Source organism: Cervus elaphus, chromosome 20, assembly GCF_910594005.1.
Source record: "Cervus elaphus chromosome 20, mCerEla1.1, whole genome shotgun sequence".
In the NCBI taxonomy this organism is placed as follows: domain Eukaryota; kingdom Metazoa; phylum Chordata; class Mammalia; order Artiodactyla; family Cervidae; genus Cervus; species Cervus elaphus.
In genome coordinates, this window is record NC_057834.1 from 54,765,454 (window position 1) to 54,782,199 (window position 16,746).

The 16,746-nt window shown below is 39.5% G+C and overlaps 1 protein-coding gene across 1 annotated transcript in view; it reads right to left on the reverse strand.

Moving 5' to 3' along the window:
• Positions 1–13,863, reverse strand: part of CTTNBP2NL (CTTNBP2 N-terminal like) — a 50,312-nt gene extending 36,449 nt beyond the window's left edge. Inside the window, exon 1 of the mRNA XM_043876578.1 lies at positions 13,773–13,863. The gene's annotated coding sequence lies outside the window, so the exon portion shown is untranslated. The remainder of the gene's footprint in view (positions 1–13,772) is intronic.
• Positions 13,864–16,746: the final 2,883 nt, after the last annotated feature.

Below are 16,746 nucleotides of genomic sequence, written 5' to 3' on the forward strand. Positions count from 1 at the left end.
GTTGACATCTTCCTAGTTGTGTGACTGGACAAGTGTTCTGATTCCCAGTTTTCCTATCTGTTCAAGTGAAATGATATCTAACTCATAGGACTGCTGTAAAGATTGACTTAATAAATACAAAACATCTTGCCAAGCTCCTGATACAAGCTGATCAATGCTTTCATTATTAAGAACTACTATCCTCTCTCATTTTCCAAAAGAATTCTGAGAAAGGCATTACCAAAACTAGGGACAGTCAAGATCAGTTACTTTAGAAATAAGTGACTCTGGCTAACCTTTTGTAGTTGGGAACCACAGATAAAGAAGGATGATAGATAGCATCCTGGAGTGAAGAGTCGTGAGGAATTTAAACTACCATTTGAGTCATTTAATGTTTCTTAGATGAAATCCTTCCCCCATTTCCTGATGGTTTCATGTTTTAATCTCTCTCAAGGATATTATAAAGCAGAAGAATCATTTTATATCTTTCTTCACCTCTCCCCTGATGTTAAGTAGAATAATGAGCACTTGGTAAAGGGACTTTATAAATACTAACTGCACTAGTTGAGTAAATCAACTAGGAATGGAGCCAAAATGTATTTCCTTCAGTATTTTTTTATTCCTTAAATATTCTCATTAAGAAATCTAAAACTGTGGTTTAAGGAAGCAGTGTGATGAGTGAAGAATGTAGAATTTCAGTCTCAGCTCTGCTACTAACCAGCTATATAGTTTTGAGGAAAAAAAAATTATGTAGCTGCTCTGGCAGTGAGTATCCTCACAGATGAACTAAATACACTAGACAATCTCTAAAGTCCTTCATGGTTCCATTCTAAGCTTTCATGAGTGAAAATCAAGAATTATTTGTTAGAGAAGTCAAGTAAGAATTATAGGTAAACATACAAAAGGAACTCAAACAGACTATCCCTAAATCAAAGTTTTTGATTTGTTATGATAAATATACATCCTCAAAAAAGAGTGAAATTGAAACAGTCTTTAGTCCCTTTAATTACTGGGTTGGCCAAAAAGTTCGTTTAGGATTTTCTCTGAGATATTATGGAAAAACCTGATTAAACTTTTGGCCAACCCAATATAAAACAGTCTAGTTTAAGCAAGAAAAAATTCTGTTCTTTGTCAATGGCATAAAGAACAATATTCATGTTACAGCTACACTTGGAAATAACTTCTGCACACAAATTTTAATATCTGGAACATTTTGCTAATATGTACCAATTATTTAGCTTGGTGTCTACAGGAAGTGAATGTAATACAAACATGACAGGAGAGAAAGAAGGCCCCAGCTGTGTAATTCAAACCCAAGAGATCTGTTTTTGCATATTCCCACAACCATTCTTTGTAAATATTAAAATTTTCCAGGTTTTTTGTTGTCCTTTACATTTGAATCTAATTTCAACACACAACATACTGCAGTAACTTTTTGTCTGAAATATAAATGCATGATAGTAAAACGGCATTGAGTTTTAGTATGGCAGTGATATTCCTGGGGGTGGTACAAGGTGGGGGATGGGGTGGGGTGATACTGACCTGATAACTTATGGTCACACTTTAGTCCTCAAGTATGATCAAATATAAATTCTTAAGGTTTTCTTCAGTTAAAATTCAGGAAAACTAACAAATATATTTAAAATGTCATCAACATGGTGGAAAAATGTTCAATGCTGCAACATAATAGATTTATTGTCTACGTGACCACACTCTATAAACAATTAGTAAATCCTCAGAATGTCAACTGTCATCATAGCTGCAGAGGCCTGACAGCTGTAGGTTGATACAGATAAGAAATAAGAAAATAGCCACTTCAAGATGAAGCTGAGTAACATTGGAAAAAATACCAGGAATCTGCCTTCCCTTTTGCAATTATAACTAGGGAAAGTGAGGCCTTTCAAAGTCTTTTTTGCTTTAAGAGGTCCACTGCCATTTCAAGGACATCTTATGAATGTCACTAGAAGAAACTGACTTTCTCTACCTGAACTGACAAAGGCCTATTTGCTTGAATCACTATGACTTACGCACAATGCACTCAGATTTAAAAAATAACGTGATTGCAAATGAACTTTTCAAACTGCCAAATACCGGTAAGGAAAATCCTCATCCCTTTATCTTCTGCCAATCAATAAACAAATCAATCTGTCACCACCTCAACTTTGAAGGGCTTATTACTCATCCCAGCTCTACTTTTTCCCACTTATTTTCAAATATTAAATGCTGAATTATATGTAATTTTTGGTTTATGCTTTTCTAATAGTGTATTAGACACAGCAAACTTTTAAAAAAGATAGGCCCTAAATTTTATTTGATAGAACATAATTTCCATCTTGCATTTTAAGCTTCTGAGTTCATCTGACTCCAATTTCTGCCTAACATGTAAATAATTTGGTCTGAGATTTTCAGAAAAAGGCTGTTTCTAACTCTATATTCATTATCAGAAATATGACTGCCAGATTTTTGGCATGTCACATCGTAGTCTACAGACTCGTTCTCCACTTATTTTCTAAAAGAGTTGTTACTTGTCATTGTCACTGTCCATTAAGTAACTGAGAAAAACAAGATCATTTCAACCAGATGCTCAGCTTGTTCCTTCCAGCAGAATCTCTCCAAGACCCAACTTTCCTTAGAGTTTAGATGTAGATATTTCTGCCTAAGGAATTTCTATAAATTTGAAATGAAAACCACTTGTGGACAAGTTGTCTGTATATATTATCATACACTGAGGTATAGCTAGCTGTAGCTATATTAAGCTTTATAGTTTTTCTCAATGAAAAAATACATATAAATATATACAGTAAAAAGATAGTTATACATACTACAATACCCTGGAAACACAAGCCTATTTATAGACTAAATATGAAGCTTATTTTTAAGTTAATAATAAGTGATTTCAAACTGAATTTGCCCGCTTACCATGTGGTGCATTTATATGCTACTTCTCACCAAGTCAGGGCTGAGAGCCAGGAGCGCATGAAGGTCTTTCTGTATAAACTTTCACGTGCCAACAGCCACAAGAAGAGAATTACGGAGATCGAGGACACCGGCCCCCACCTCCCCTGTACCTCTTCAACACCAGTGCTGATTCTGTCATGGAGGTATGCTGCTGTGGCTTGGGCTCTGTTCATTTCACTTTGAACTCTGCTCATTTCACTTTTTACTTTGGGTAAAGGCCTTTTCCCTTTACCCAACCTCCACTCACTGTGGTTCTGGCTGTGCCTTTTCCTTCTTGCTCTGGAACTCATTCTAGATGATAGCAGGCGTTGTTGCCTTTTTACCACAGCAAGACTGGGTGGCAGAAAAAGAAACACCCCAAACAGCTTCTATAGCTAAGTAAGCAGTAAGGCAGGGAAGGGTGGAGTTCCAGTAAGATGTTTGTCTATCTAGTATCTGGGTGTGTGTATGTCTTTATGTGGAGCTGAAGGCTTTATTTCTAAGTGGTGGGTGATATGGGACATGTAAGAGAAAACATTTTTAAGATGAATCTTAGATATTTCCAGATATAGAAGCACCTCAAAAAAAAAAACACAAAACTACATAAATCTTTTTTTTTCAAATCCACTTGGTTAGCACACATGCGTGCGTACACACACACACACACACACACACACACACACACACAGAGTTATTTTACCCAGGAAATCATTCTTGCAAAACTGGATAAAAATCATTTCATTACTATATACTCACATATCAAATTTAAGAAATTTACACTTAGGCTACAACTGACTGATATACAGGCCATTCAGTAAGTTTTCAATTATAAGTAATAGGATAATAGCAAAGATGTAAAGCAAACTTGCTCCAATTATGTAAAGATTCTTTAGTACATATAAGCAAAACCAAATTTCAGAAGGCCAGTGAATTCTAAAAATTCAAAAAATCAACACTGACATACACAGTGGGTGTTTTGACAGCTTTCTACTAGATAATGTACTTCCTTAAAAACCCAGTATATATGAAATTAAAAAAAAGTCACATTTATAAATACCAAGTCTAAAATAGATAAAAGTACCCTGCTGTTTAAAAAGAAAATGTATCCAAAGCAACCTTCTATCTGAGGGTGGAAGGTGTTGACACATTACCTTGACTATCTCAAGATTTAAGTTTCCCCACCCTCTGGCACTTCTGGCTTTTCATAAAGGTTATTCATGCATTTGGTGGTGAGAGTGACAGCATCCCATATGATACTTTTGGCATTTTAGGATTAGGCTAGTAAAGAAAAATATGTCAAAATATTATCAGAAAATACTTTTCTAATTACAAAAGCAGATCTTTTGTACATTTACTAAAGAGAGTTGTTTTCGCTATTATTATTTACAAAGATTCTAAAATCAAGGTAGAAAAACAAATCTTCTTACTAAATTCTACAATACTATGCAATAAAAGCTTTACTATAAATGTCAAGTCAATCTTCTTTCAGTTGAAGGTAAAAGATATTACTAAACTATTTGTATTCTTTGTACTTGTGTGTTACGATGTGTTATAGGTTAATTGTGTCCTCTAACCCAAATTTATATGTTGAAGTCCTAATCCCTAATACCTCAGAATGTGATATATTTGAAAACAGGGTCTTTAAAGAGTGATTAAGTTAAAAATGAGGTCATGGGACTTCCCTGGTGGTCCAGTGGTTAAGACTCTGTGCTTCCACTGCAGGGGGCACCGGTTCAATCTCTGGTCAGGAAACTAAGATCCCACATGTCACATGGTGCAGCCAAAAAATAAATAAGGACATTAGGGTAGGCCCTTATCTAATACGCCTGGTGTCCTTGTAAGAAGAGAGATTTGGATAAAGACACAAGACAGGAAGAGACCATGTGAAGACACAGGGAGAAGATGTCTCCCATTTAATAAGTCAAAGAGACAGAGGCCTCAGAAGAAACCAGTGCTGCCAACACATTGATTTCTGATTTCTGGCCTCCAGGATTGTGAGAAAATAAATTTCTGTTGTTTAAGCAGCCCAGTTTGTGGTACTTGTTATGGCGGCTCTAGCAAACTAACACAACATTGTAATCATTTACTACTGAAATTTTTAAACATTATTACTGCAACTAGATCAAAATCTTCCCCTTACTGTGAGAGTGCCTGAACAGAGAATGCCTTGCTTTGTCTTATCAGTCTGATGATCGGATTATGCAAAACGGAATGGTTTTGTAACAGTTTCAGAGAGTATAAATTTCAGGATACTGAAATATAAATATAATATACAACAGTGCTAAGGGATTGAGAAGCTTGTTTATCCAATACTCTCAATGTGTAACTTTGAAGTAGGCCTCAAGAAACCAGCTCTGTAATAATGCTAATACTTGTTAAGGTCAATACTTAAAATGCTTTCAGAATTCTACTCAAAGCTGATTCTAGGTTACCAGATTTTTTAGATTTGTACTTAGGGCAGAAATTAATAATGATATAATTAAGCTTACTAATATTAGTCACCACTTCCTCAGAGTTTTATTTTTTAATCAGAGTTTTTTTTAGAATTCAAGCCATAGTAGTAATAATAAAACACACACACACACACTTACTGAGCTAAACGTTAATGTGTTCCAGGCAGTGTTCTAAGTACTTGATATGTATTAATTCAGTCCTTACAACCTTAGGTGATAGATGTTATAACCATGAACCAGCCAGTTCATCATAACTATCACCTCCATTTTAAAGATGGGAAAACTAAGGTATAAAGACTAAATAACTTTCTCAAAGTCTTACATGTAGTATGTGACAGAAATAGAATTTGAACCTAAGTGATTTAACTCCAGAGGCTTCCTTAGTAACTACTGCTACTTGTACCAACTGCTTACATCTGATTTTCTCATTTTACCAGCTACAATGTGAGTCACAGAGCTGGAAGCAACCTCAGAAATAATCTAATTTAGGACTCTTATTTTACAGATGAAAATTGAGACCAGAGTTGTTAAGTGAATTACTGAAGATTACAGTTAAATAGTAATACTATTAAGGTACAGTCTAACCTACTTTCTGTGACACCATGATGGATATCAGTCTTTTGCTTTGGTTAGCTCTGTTTTAAGACTCATGTATCTCCAGCGTATCTGTGTGTGTGTGTGAATGTCTGTCTCTCTCAATAGGTGTGTACATCTGTTTCCACCATTGTCTCTCCTGCATGTTGCCAACAACATTTATACAGATACAGAAGAAAAGGAGGAAGTGGCCTCATGCCCATAAACAAACATTCAAACATCTCTCCCCCAAAACGAGGATGTTTGGCACAATGTTATTAAAAACAGATCTGTCTACCTGGAGGTCTTGTTTATACCTTTTCAAGTATTCTCACCTGGGACAAGACCAAACCAGAAGAGCTACATTAGTTAAGCTACTGGAATGTACATTAATGAAAATGAATAACAGTTTTTACATTAAAAATTGTCATTAAAATTAAACATGTTTTCTACTGTTATTATCAGGAAATTACCAGGAGTATTGACTATTTCAGGTATATTTGTCAGTGGCTTTATTTCAATGAAATTATTAGCATTATTTCAGAGAAGTAAAAGTTTAGGGGATAGATGATATAGACAGATATATATATTTCAATGAAATTATAACATGATTCCACTGAAATATGTATATCTGTCTATATCATCTAGCTGTCCATCATCCCCCTAAATTTTTATTTCTTTGAAATAATGCCACCATGATTTGCAAAATACTACAATGAAGGAACAATATGTAGACTGATTTTATTTCCAGTAAAATGATTCACGGGCCTCAATTCTACAGGCAGGCTGGGATACAAGAACGTTTCAAATATTAGTGTTGGATGAAGTTGTTGACTCCATCAAGATTTCAAATCAGGAAGAAACAAGAGCATGTGGTATGGAGGACAAACCCTAATACAGTCCAGATATCTGTGTTTTAGCTATGCCCATGTCCCGACTCTTCCTGAACTGTATAAAGATTTCCCAAAGGACTGTAATAGAAAATTATAACTGATGATGTTTTGCCTTTTAAATTTTGTCTTTTAAACCAGACCACTGATTTTTTAAAAAAAGTTTAACAATTTGATATCAGTTGAAAAGACCAAGAGACCTTGCTCCCAGGTTCTTTGGGGATGGTAACTCTTCTGAGAGGATGTATCTAAGTAACTCTTCTAAGAGGATGTTGCAGTGGAAAGGGCTTGGACTTCTGAGTCCTACAGACCTAGGTTTATATCCTGGCTCTACAACTTCATACTTCCTTGATCCACTTAACCTTTGAGTTTTCCCTTCTTCTATAAAGTGGGGATGACAATACATACTCTAACAGGATACAGAAGGGTTTAACAGGGTTAGTGACTGGTCAGCTCTCTCACTTGTTATCTCTGGAGAGCATATATTTGGTTGCATCTGCAAGGATGATGAAATTTTCCTTTTTCCAATGAGTAGTCATTTTCTACCATTCATGTGTGTAACTCAGAAATCAAAAGAAGTTTACTCCTTCTAACCTGGCAGGTGGATCTGTTCCAAGAAGGTGATCGCCTGGCCAGTTCCTGGGAAAAATGGCTTAAGAACACACACAACATTTATTTAAGCCAATGGTATTTGCACACCACTTGGGAAAGAAAAAGGACAATCTTCTGTCTAGGCTAGTTTTTTTGTGACTTTAGGATATAAATGAAAAGCATGACTTTGCTTCCGCTGCATTTCTATACCTTTTAATCATCATAATTTTGACTTGTAATACTGATAAATGGGTTTTCTAAAAACATCACAGCTATTTTTAATATTAAATGCATAATGATATGTATCTATATTCATAACCCAGCAGCAGTTATTCTATTCTATTCTATCAATTCATCTATTTACATAGCTGTCTTTTGTCTCATAAGACTGCTCTTCCAGACGAATACTCTGTCTTATTCTACTTGATAAACTTAGTACCCAGCAGTCTCCGGTTCAAATGGGTATTCAAAACATGCTGGTTGCATAGAAATGTACCATGCAGTACCATGAACTACATTCAACAAAACTGGACTTTATCTTTTAGGAAATAAGAAGCCATTAAACATTTTCAACAAGGTGAATCTCATAATAAAAGTATAGTTTTAAGAAGGCTGAAGCTTGAAGTACAGAGCTGATTTGACTGAAGAGAAACTGGAAGCAGAAAAAGCACTTGGGAGAGTAACAGTACAGGTGTAAGGTTAAAATGTGTGAACGAGGATGGTGGCAGTTAAGAATGGAAAAAAAAGACAGATGTAAGAGACTTTGTACAAAATGTACAGTAACTTAGTACTGGTTCTATTTAAGGAGATAAGAGGAGAAATAATCCCAGATCAGCTGGGTGACTAGAATGATGATGCCTTTAACAGAAACAGGGATGTTAGAAAAGGAACTGGTTTTTCGGGGGAAATGATGACTGTGATGTGAGACAGACACTGAATGAGAAGTAATTAGCTCCCCCAAGAGGAACATGATCAGAGTCAGTGAGTGTGGTGAAGGCTAAAGGTTTAGAAGCAAGGAAGTCTTTAGGGGTGGAGCCTTTTCAGAAAATTTTCTCTGCGCCTTCAGTTTAGGAACAAGAGGCAATAAGAAGCTGATATACAGGACTGGACCAGATCTTGTTTGTACGGTCAAATATTAAACCAGTTAAGAACCAGATTGGTTCCGTTCTTACTCTAGTTCCACTGCTACAACAGAAAGGCCTACTCAGCAGAAACCAAGGAATGGGGAACCTCTTCCTCCCCAAACCCCCCAAACTTAGTGCTTCTTTTCTCTGTAACTTACCCATCAGGTCATTCTCCTCCCCATTATAATTTATAGCTCTTATCTCTCATTGAAACACCTCATCCCCGCTTGCTTCTCCCTGTGTACCCCTTCCTCCCTGGCAGACCCAGAGCACACTTCAGCCTCGCCTTCCCCAGCGGCTTTGCACAAAGGATCCATGCAGATGCTCCCAAGGCTCAGGGTCAGAAGTCTTTTTTGTCTGTAAACCCCATCATCCTGTGCTCTTTTTGTTTTCCTTCCTAGTTTCTATTTGAACTCAGTAACAATTAAGGATTACATTCTCTGTGGCTCCAAAAGATAGAAAGGATTCATTTAGCAGCAAAGCACACATTTAGAGTGAAAGCTCTGGCTTTGGACCTGAAATACAGAGCTTGGAAATAGCTGGCAGGGAGAAGCCATACTACTACATTCTTTACGTCAAAGCCTGTTTGTAATCCTGTTTCCCTCAACCCACAAACCCCTGTCCTTGACTCCCCTGACCTCTACTCTTAACTCCCCAGTTCGTGGTTTCTTCTCATCCATTTTGATTGTTCCCATGAACTGCTCCTTACATTGGAGGCAGTAGAAGAGCTGTCTTCAAAAGGCAAAAAATCACTATTAATCAAAATTACCATGGAAAATCCCTTAAATCTCACAGAAGGTACAACCCGGCACCATGATCACACTATCCATGAAACCATTTATATGACACTGAGAGTGAAGGTACTTGAGACAGTTTGGAGTGGAATAACTGACAATTCAGAGAGAAAACATCAGATGGTTGAATCCCTTGCCTTTCTTTTTCCAGGGCCAAAAAGTTTAAGGAAGATAACGCACATGACAAAATTATGAAACACACACTGTGAGACACACACACTGTCCTAAAAATTCTTCTGTCCAGATGTCTGAGATCATGACACACACAAGCTCTGCTTCCCTCTACTTAGGAAACGTAGCTAAGTAGTCAAATATTTAAAACCAAACCAACCCATAGCTAAAATCAGATACTAATTCTTCACCTTTGTTTAAATGATAAAGGAGTAAAAGAATATTTAATATTAATTAACTCATGTGCAGTGCTAATAATGTCAATAATACCTACCAATTATTGAGTGCTTCCTACATGCCATGTTCCTGTAATCCTTTTTTAAAAAAAGCCTCTAAAAGTCATTTTTAAGTCACAGCTGAGGAAACTGAGATATGGTGAAGATAGAAAACTCTGCCCTTCTCCTGGGTCATACAGCAAAAGAGCAACAGAGTTGGGATTTGAACTCAGGTTTGCCTTTAAAGTCTGTGCTGTAAATTAGCACACTTTATCGCCTCACCATAAATAACCTATTTTCTCACTGAAATGCTTTGAACTAAAACTAGGAAGATTCAATTTTTAGCTATTAGCAGCAAACATTCAGGAAATAAGAAAAAAATGGCCTTTGGTAACAGGCTGACGCGCTTTCCCTGGGGTCAACCACCACAGACTGGACAAACTTCCTCTAAAAATATCTCTGCTTCTTGTATCATGCCACTAAACACCAATTCAGTGGCCTAAAAATCCTTGTATCAGGTATCTGAGATCATGACACGTACAAACTTTGTTCTCCCCTACTTATGCATCTTAGCTCTATGTTGAAATATTTAAAATTAAACCAACCAGTAACTAAAATCAGACATGAATTCTTCACTGGTGTTTAAATGCTAAAGGTGTAGAAGAATATTTAATATTAAATTATTTAATTCACATAAAAAATGAAACACCATGTCACTAAAAACACCCAAGAAACACCATTCTGCTCCACTCAGAAAAGTCAAGAATTCTAATCTTGTTCTGCAGATTAACTGGTAGTACTGGAAACCTGATTCTGCCAAGACACAAATCCACTGTAGACTGAGTGCATATGCCCACCATAGTCAGTCTGTATGACCCATTCAGGGACCCAGTACAGTGTGTATCCTTGATCATGTACTTGGTCCTAGTTTAGAAAAGTATAAAGTCAATTAGAAATTCATTAAAAAAAAAAAAATCCCAAAGTAGATCAGAAATTTGCCAAAACCAAACTCTCAGAAACCATTTTAAAAGAAAAAACAGTTCCTAGTGTGTTCTCCTAAATCACTTCATTCCTCTCAGGTCAGATTTTTAGAAAAATAAAATCCTAAAAAGACTAGCACTGATTACATTAATAAGTCTGGTTCAAATTTCATTCATTACTGCAAAATTACACATCTAACCAGCAGACATCTTCTAATACAAAATTCAGTATTTTAGAGTCATTGAAGATACTGGAGCACCAAAAGACATCAGATTGGGAAAATAAATCAAGGCAAAAAGAAGTGGACTGTTTACACCAACAAGATATGCCATATCTTATCAGTAAATTATCTTTCTAGTCTACCCGAAGGTGTCAGCTTCAAATGAAGTTCAACACTCATTAAGTCAAACTATATACTAGTGAAGTAGCTCAGTTGTGTCCGACTCTACAGACTGGTGGACTGTAGCCTACCAGGCTCCTCCCTCCATGGGATTCTCCAAGGAAGAATACTGGAGTGGGTTGCCATTTCCTTCTCCAAAACTATATATTAGGCACTGTGAAAGGTATAAAGCTGGAACAAAACATACTAATACCTCCTGAAGATTTTATAATTTAATGAGATAGACTACACATACATTAAAAAAATCTCTGCATACGATGCTTTTCTTCATCTAACACTACTAAAAAGGTGTTGAAAAAGTTAAAGATTTCTAAGATTCAAATGTGTATCAAACAGATCTCGCTTATTGTGCCAAGGAATCAAAGAGCATTATTTGCTTTTTCCTTTCTGCTCATAAAGGCCCTGGCAATCACCACAACTTTGTTTTCCTTAGTGTCTTACGTTGGTTTATTTTCTTTTCTCTCTTCATATAATAAGATATATCTTTGGGTGATTTCCTGTTCTGCTCTTAGTTTTTTCTGCTGCTATTGCTGGGGGGCCCTTCCCAACCTATGGCAGTATGCTTCGTGTTTGCTGGAGAGACCCTCCAGTTTCATCTCTGTGCCTTTTTATCAGAGATCTGGAAATAATCACTGAGTGGATCTGTGCAGAGGGAGACTGGCTCTGAAAACTTCCAACCTAACTATTCAAAATTAATTACCTTCATGACATCTACCTTCAGAGACACTTATCAGGAAAGTAAAAGACAGCCCTTATGATTGCCCCTCATGATTCCAACTCCTCCAATTCCCTTGTTACTATCTTTGAGTACAGAAAACAGTAGTAAGACAGACTTTGGATTGAAAGCAAAAGAAACAACGCTAAAAAATATGGCAGATTTTAATGTATGAAAGTGCTACGTGAAGGCCCGCGGTGGGTGTTGACAAGATGTGATTTCTGCCTGGTGCTCTGAATGTCAAAGTGAAGAAATTCAATGAAGCGTGGGGTAAATGGCGGGAGTAACTATGACTCTCTAAAGGTAGCCAAATGCCTCATCATCTAATTAGCGATGCGCATGAATGGATGAATGACGGGATGGGGAATACATGTAAATCCATGGCTGATTCATGTCAATGTATGACAAAAACCACTACAATATTGTAAAGTAATTAGCCTCCAACTAATAAAAATAAATGGGAAAAAAAAGTGCTAGCAACAGATGATTAATGGGGAGTCAATGGCATTAACATTAGGACGAAATTATCAACATTTTGCACCTGCTGAAATGAAGGTCTTTATGAGCACCCTATAGAGACTCTCCTTGGTAGTCACATGTGTCTGAATAGCTAGAGTTTACCTTGGTTTTATTAATCCTTGTCTCTGAAATTTAAAATGTGCTTTTAATTTTTATCTCCTGAATTTTGGTAGATGATACTGGTCTTGTAAAGCCAATCAACATCATCTATCTATCTATCTATCTACATATATATACACATCAGTTTCTCCTGGAGGAAAAAACCCACCATAAAATAGGGGCTAGAGAGTAACCAAAGGCTACCTGACCAGATTAATCATAAACCTAGACCACTGAACCTGAATTTTCTTCAAACACTTCCTGCCTTTTGTTTCAACAGAACTACACCTTCAAGGTTAACTGCAGTCTCCCTGAGCAACAGACCAGCCCACCCAGACTGGAAGTCACTCATTCCTAATCTAAAGCTCTTTATTTAGTTATCTGTACTGCTTCACTTGAAAGCATGCTGTTATAGACAGTCCAACAATACACACTGCATTCCTACAACGACAAGTCTGTAGATATACAACACGCTCAATTCACTGTGAAATACTAAAAGGCGATTTTTTCATCAAATTTTCAGGAAGAAATAGGATGGAAAGCAAAAATGAAACGCAACTCAAACCTAAAAAAAAAAAAAAAAAATCCTCAGAGGTTGGGTTCTCCTTCAAAGAATAAAGGTACAAAGCGGGGTGGGGAAGGTTACTATTTCTCCTCCCCCAGAGTCAAAAAGTCCCGAAGCAGAGAACTCTCGACACTGCGGCCCTCCCCCCCCCCCCCCGCGCCCGCCCCAGCTCGAGGAGAACAGAGCATCCAGGGGAAGGCTCAGGATCAGAGAGTGGGGGATGGGAGGAACCCAAGTTGGGGAAGGCCGATTCGTCCGTAGATCTGGCTGTCTAGGTTGGGTCTTTGATTTTTGCATCGTCCCATCTCTCTTCTTTTTGAAAACACTGATTTTTATCTTATGGATGAAATTACCTCTGGTCCCTCCCTTGCGAGCAAGGACAGGTGTTGGAAGAGATGTCTGGCCTCCTAGGGGTACAAAATGGGGGTGGGGGCAGCAGTCTAAAGAATGGGAACCTGTACGCCTTCTCGCAAGGTTGAGGGGCTAGGTGAGGGACCTTTTAAATGAGGGGTATCAGGAAATCAGCCCCTTCTGGGAAGCTGGGCTTGACGGGGGACAATAAGTAGCTGCGAGCACCCTCGAAGGATGAGGAGCCGCCTCCTCAGGGAATACCGGGAGGTAGAGGAGACGGCCCCGCCCCCTCAGGGGATGGGCGCGAGTGGCAGTTGGGACGGTGGCGGGAGGACACCGGTGGTTCTACCCCTGTTTTTCTTTCGAGAACCTGGCCTCCCATTCGCCGCCAAACCCCAGCGCCAACGGCTCCTACCTTTTCCCGGCGCTCAAGGTTCCTCTCCCTGCCGCCTCCGCCACCCTCTCCATCCACAGCCCCTCGAGGCCCCGCCCCTCAACAGCCAGGCGGGGGCACTGGCATTCGGCAGAGCCAATGGCCTTCTCGCCTCTCCAGCCCCACCACCAATCCGCGCCGGCTGGAGGAGGGGCTTCTCCAATGTCATTTAAGCTCCTCCCGGGGCCCCAAGATCCCTTTTGTTTGGGGAGAGCCAAGCTGGGATTGAGCTCGCGTCACTTCCGGGAGGAAGCGCAGTTCTCCTGCCCGGGCTCGGGGGTGGGCTTGCGCCCCTCCGGGCCCGGATTCTGCAACTTTCCACCTTCTGTGGGCTTTCTGGAACAGATGGTGGCGAGTGCTTCGTGTGTACCCTCGTGGTACGGGAAGCTTAGGAATGGGTTTCGGGGGTCCTGACTGGTTGGGCGCATTAACGTTTCATCCAAAATGTTAATAAATGAAGTGCGCTCTGGTGTTTAGAAAACCTGTTGTCGAAAACCTGGTAACGTGGCTTGCTTGCTCCCCGCCCCTCCGTTTTTTTGGCGGGGGCGGGAGCGGGGGACAAAGCGTGTGCTAGAGACAAGGGAGCAAAGATGAAAAACCCAGAGACCCCTCTTTTCACATTATATTTGGAAGAGAATAGTAGCTTCTGGAGCCCCTGGAACCCCTGGAGTGGGGACTCCGGGTAGCTTTCCAACCCGACTTCCTTCCCAGGTAGAAATCGAATGAATAAAATTTCTGTGTGTCAATGTCTTTTACGCTGTTTTCCAAATGAGAATTTTTGTGTGTTTGGCCCCATTGTACTGTAGCTGCCGCAGCACTGCTGGGACAAAGGACAGTAGAGGATGCAAGGAATGTCTGTCCCTCTTGAACACAGGAATGCAGATCTCGCTGGTGGCAGCAAGCCCTTGTTTAGTCGCTAAGTCATGTCCGACTCTTTTGCGACTCCATGGGCCCGCCAGGCTTTTTTGTCCATGGACTTTTCCAGGCAAAAATGCTGGAGTGGGTTGCCATTTCCTTCTCCAAGGCATCTTCCTGATCCAGAGATGGAACCCGCATCTCCTGCATTGCAGGTGGATTCTTTACCGCTGAGCCACCTGGGAAGCCCCCCAGCAAGCCCTCCAGCACCAAATAACCCAGAGAAGGGAGAGGGCACATCCCTTCCTGAGGTCAAAGTTCTGGATTTCTTTTCCCAGTTCACAGGTTCCAGTTCAACTGGTTAAAAGAACAATAATCACACTGTTTTAAATAAAATATAATACATGCTTACAATTGTTTATAATGCATAATATGAATTAATTTCAATATATTATTTCTAATATTAACAATTATTAAGCAAGGCAATACTGGGGGCTCCTACTCACCTAGGCAGACTGTCTCAAGACAGATCTAGCTCTGTCCTCATGCAGTTTGCAGCCAGGTGGAGGGATGTAGTCAGTCTGCAAACATAGGGAAGTTTGAAAGAAGTAAACCAGTGTTAACATCATTTTGTTGTGTAAGTGCTCAGTCAGGTCTGACGCTTTTCCAACTGCATGGATTGTAGCCCACTGGGCTCCTTTGTCTATGGGATTTTCCTGGCAAGTATGCTGGATTGGGTTGCCATTTCCTCCTCCAGGGGATCTTCCCGACCCAATGATCAAACCCATGTCTCCTGCATTGGCAGGTGGATTTTTTACCACTGAGCCACCTGGGAAGCCCTATTTATGCCATTCAGTTCAGTCGCTCAGTTGTGTCCCACTCTTTGTGACCCCATGGACTGCAGCATGCCAGGCTTCCCTGTCCATCACCAACTCCTGGAGCTTCTCAAACACATGTCCATTGAGTTGGTTGATGCCATCCAACCATCTCATCTGTCGTCCCCTTTCCCAGCCTTCACTCTTTCCCAGCATCAGGGTCTTTTCAAATGAGTCAGTTCTTTTCATCAGGTGGCCAAAGTATTGGAGTTTCAGCTTCAGCATCAGTCCTGCCAATGAATATTCAGGACTGATTTCCTTTAGGATGGACTGGTTTGATCTTGCAATCCAAAGGACTCTCAAGAGTCTTCTCCAACACCACAGTTCAAAAGCATCAATTCTTTGGCGCTCAGCTTTCTTTATAGTCCAACTCTCACATCCATACGTGACTACTGGAAAAAAACATAGCTTTGACTAGATGGACCTTTGTTGGGAAAGTGATGTTTCTGCTTTTTAATATGCTGTCTAGGTTGCCATTCCTGCCAGTTATTTTCATATAATGATATTTAATCTTCACTCAGGAGACATGAATTTGATTCCTGGGTCGGGAAGATCCCCCAGAGAAGGGAACAACGACCCACTCCAGTATTCTTGCCTGGAGAATTTCATGGACAGAGAAGCCTGGTGGGCTACAGTCCATGGGGTCGCAAAGAGTCGGGCACAACTGAGCAGGCACGCACACACACGCACCAAATGTATAATCTTTCCTAACCTGTAAGATAGACCATTGGTGCCTATTTACAGAGAAGAGAGAAATTCAGAGAAATCAAGTAAAGCCATAGAACAAGTAAATGGAAAACAAAGAACTTCCAAGGATGTGGATTCCAACTCTGTGCTATATTCTGCTCCTTGTACACTCGGCTCTGAGGAGGAGGGCCGGTTCAGAGAGTGGGTCTGGATGACTTCAAACCAGCATTAGAAACAGAAATGGGCTCCATGTCTCCCTCTATTGACTGCTGGCTTGAGAATGTCCTCTGTATGTATATATGAAGGACCAGAGGACTGTACTGAAGGGCTCAACAGCAGCTCAGGTACTTCTGAAGTAACAAATAGGAAATACAGAACTTCAGAAAGACATCATTCCCTGTGTTCTGAAAGGCAAGATGAAGGGCCAGGGACATCGTAGGTGTTCAACAAATACTGACTTCTCTTGAAAAAAAAAAATGTCTGGAATGGTTAAAAACACAGAGTTTAAGTGCTGGACTAGGTCCACAAATTTGAAAAAT